The following is a 3,636-nucleotide window of genomic DNA, read 5'->3' as shown; positions in this document are numbered from 1 at the left end:
AGCTTGGGTTAATACAATATGCTAGCATATTAAATTAACCCCTAGGATTTATATTAAATCTTAATTAAATTAGATCAAGATTAAATTTTAAAGTGTGTGACCATTGGATTCCAAATCTAGCCAGCGATAGACTCAAGCTCTTGACCTTATCCTAATTCGATTAGACTAGGTCAGTCCAATTACATCAATTAACTAGGACTCTTCTTAATTAATTTTTAAATTAAATTCTTTTAATTTTTATGAGTTCACAAGTCAAGATTGACATCTAGCAATGTGTTATGACTATCTGAAAGAGATAAAATTTGATGAAAATATCAAAAATATTCTTTAATGATAAGTTATTGTGCAATTCAATCCTTCAATCCTTCAGCAATTCAATCCTTCAGTTAAATCCAATTACTTATCTAAATATATCTCGATTAGAAAGTGATAATTTAGTTGATGATACATTAGAAATCTTTTTCTAATTATCATCCTGTTTTGATCAAAGACTTTCAGAATCTACCTATGAGATCACATAGGATATTCGCCCCCCTTATTAGGAGTGACCGATCCCTTATTGACCACTCACAACCTCCATGTATACTTCACTATATCCAGAATACCCCACATGAGGATCAAAGAATCAATTTAGAAAGTGAACCAAAATATGGATTCATGTACACAAGGTACCATGATGATCTTAGATCAAAGGATCACTTGCATAACTCACACTAAAAAATAATCAGTTGATATGTAAATAAGACTCCATCAGATATTCTCTCATAGGTCAATTTAGTGAACTCATTTTTTAATGAGCACCCATATCTTTGTATTAATATCATCATATACGTGGTTGTAAGATCAACCACCCTCATCACTGAGCATATATAGGATGTGCTAGCCTTACTGGTATCATTGATCCCTGACTCAATAAATCAATGACTGAAAATATTTTAGATCAGGACTATTAAAGATTTAGATCTCACTGGTGTGATCTCATCACAGTCTTAAAATCATTGTCCAGACCTATGGGGTTCATTATAATCTTAAACAATAATAAGATGCTGCATATAATGAATTGAAATACCTATTTTATTAATTAACAATATCAAGTATATGAGTTTGGAAGATAAAACATAAAAAAAAATACTCCATTGTATTTCATCTACGATTGGTTTGTAGGACATAATTTTTTCAATCTTCCACTTGCACTAAAATCAATCACCCATATACTTGATGCCCATGCCATCTATGTGATGATCAAACTACTGCAATGATAAGGCCTTAGTAAATGGATCCGCTATATTGTTCTTGGTGTCAACTTGCTCCATGATCACATCGCATCTTTTGACTATCTTCCAAATGAGGTGGAACCGTCTTAGGATGTATTTAGATTTATGATGAGACCTCGATCAGTATTGTCATAATAAAGAGGCACTGGTTGTTCAATTCTTGGAACCACACTCAATTTTGAGATAAATTTCTTCATCCAGACGATCTCCTTAGCAGTCTCATTAGCAACAATGTACTCAACCTCAGTGACTGAATTAACAACAGTTTACTGTTTGGAACTCTTCCAACTTACTGCTCTACCATATAGGATGGACATATATCTAGATATAGATTTGCTATCATTCGGATTAGATTGAAAACTAGAATCAGTATAACCTTTCAATTTCAAATTAGATCCTCCATATATAAGAAAAATATCTCTAGTCTTTCTCAAATATTTGAGTACGTTTTTCACAGCTTTCCAATGATCTTCCGCTGGATCTGTCTGAAATCTATTTATAATACCCAAAGCATAAGCCATATCAGGCCTGATACATAGCATAGCATACATAATTGATCCTATAGCTGAAATTTAAGGAATAGAACTCATTTTATTTCTCTCTTCTGGGTCTTAGGAGATATCTTTTTGGAGAGTTGTATGCCATGACTCATGGGCAAGTAACCTCTTTTACTTTCCTCTATGTTGAACCTCTTCAATACAAGATCTATGTACCTAGACTGGGACAAGCCAAGCATCCTTTTTGATTTATTCCTATAGATCTTTATATCAAGTATATAGGATGCTTCACTTAAGTCTTTCATGAAAAATTTTTGTGATAGTCCTGTTTTGACCGATTGCAACATAAGAATGTCATTTCCAATGAGCAGTATGTCATCCATATACAAAATCAAGAAGATAACAGTACTCTCACTAGTCTTCTTATACACACAAGGTTTATCCATATTTTTGATAAAGCTAAATGATTTGACTGTCTCATCAAAATGGATGTTCCAACTTCTAGATGCTTGCTTTAATCTATAAATAAATTTATTTAGTTTGCATACTTGATTTGCTCTGCCACTAGAGATAAATTTTTCTGGCTGAGTCATATGGACTTTCTTCTCAAGATTTTTATTGAGAAAGACAGTCTTGACATTCATCTACCAGATCTCATAGTCATGGTATGCAGCAATAGTAAACATGATCCGAATAGACTTGAGCATGGCTACGGACGAAATTTTTTTTCATAATCAACACCTTACTTTTTGTCTGAAACTTTTTGCTACCAGTTTGGCCTTATAGGTCTCTACCTGGTCATCTGCTCCAATCTTCTTTTTGAAGACCTATTTGCAGCCTATTGGGTTACACCCTCAGGTGCAACAATCAAAGTCCAAACTTGGTTGGTATACATGGAGTCCATTTTGAATTTCATGGCTTCAAGCTATTTATCAGAGTCACTACTCATGATAGCTTTCGAATAGATCGTTGGATCATTATTCTCAATGATATGTGATGTATTGTCATTCTCAATGACAAACCCATATCTGAGGGGTACATTACACACTCTACTTGATCTTCGGAGAGGAGGTATGTGTAGTGACTGTGCCTCAATAATGGATACTTCTGGTTGAGTATCAGCTTGTGAATTTTTTACATGCTGATTCTGGATAGACTGTAAGTCTAGAATTTTCTCAAGTTCAACTGTCCTCCTACTGCCCCTTTCTTGGATGAACTTTTGTTGAGTAGGATGGCATACCTACCAACAAACATCTTTTGTTGAGTAGGATGGCAGTAGTATCCTATATTCTCTTTGGGATAACCTACAAATCTATATTTCTCTGATCTAGCACTAAACTTATGTCCATCAATTTTTTCACATAAGCAGGACAACCCCAAATCTTAAGATGTTTAAGGTTAGGCCTCTTTCCTTTTCAAATCTCATATGGAGTGCTAGAGATAGATTTTGACAGTACTTTATTCAAAATATATACCGTGATCTCGAAAATAAATCTCTAAAAGGAGATCAGAAGATCCGTGAAGTACATCATGGACCGCACCATATCTAATAAGATGCGATTCCTCTTTTTCGTAATATCATTTAATTGTGAAGTGTAAAGAGGTATCCACTGAGAGAGAATATTATTTTATTTTAAATGATCAAAGAACTCACTAGTTAAGTATTCTTCTCTCGATTAGATAGAAGAGTTTTAATACTTTTGTCAGTTTGTCTCTCAACCATTCTTTGATACTCTTTAAACTTATCAAAGACTTTGGATTTGTATTTCATTAAACACACATATCCAAATCTTGACTTATCATCAGTAAATGTGATGAAGTAGGCGTATCCTTCTCTCACCTGAGTCGACATAGAATCACAAACA

This window comes from Elaeis guineensis, chromosome 6 (assembly GCF_000442705.2).
Source record: "Elaeis guineensis isolate ETL-2024a chromosome 6, EG11, whole genome shotgun sequence".
In the NCBI taxonomy this organism is placed as follows: domain Eukaryota; kingdom Viridiplantae; phylum Streptophyta; class Magnoliopsida; order Arecales; family Arecaceae; genus Elaeis; species Elaeis guineensis.
The sequence above is the reverse complement of the archived record's forward strand: the minus strand, read 5'-3'. Positions refer to the sequence as shown.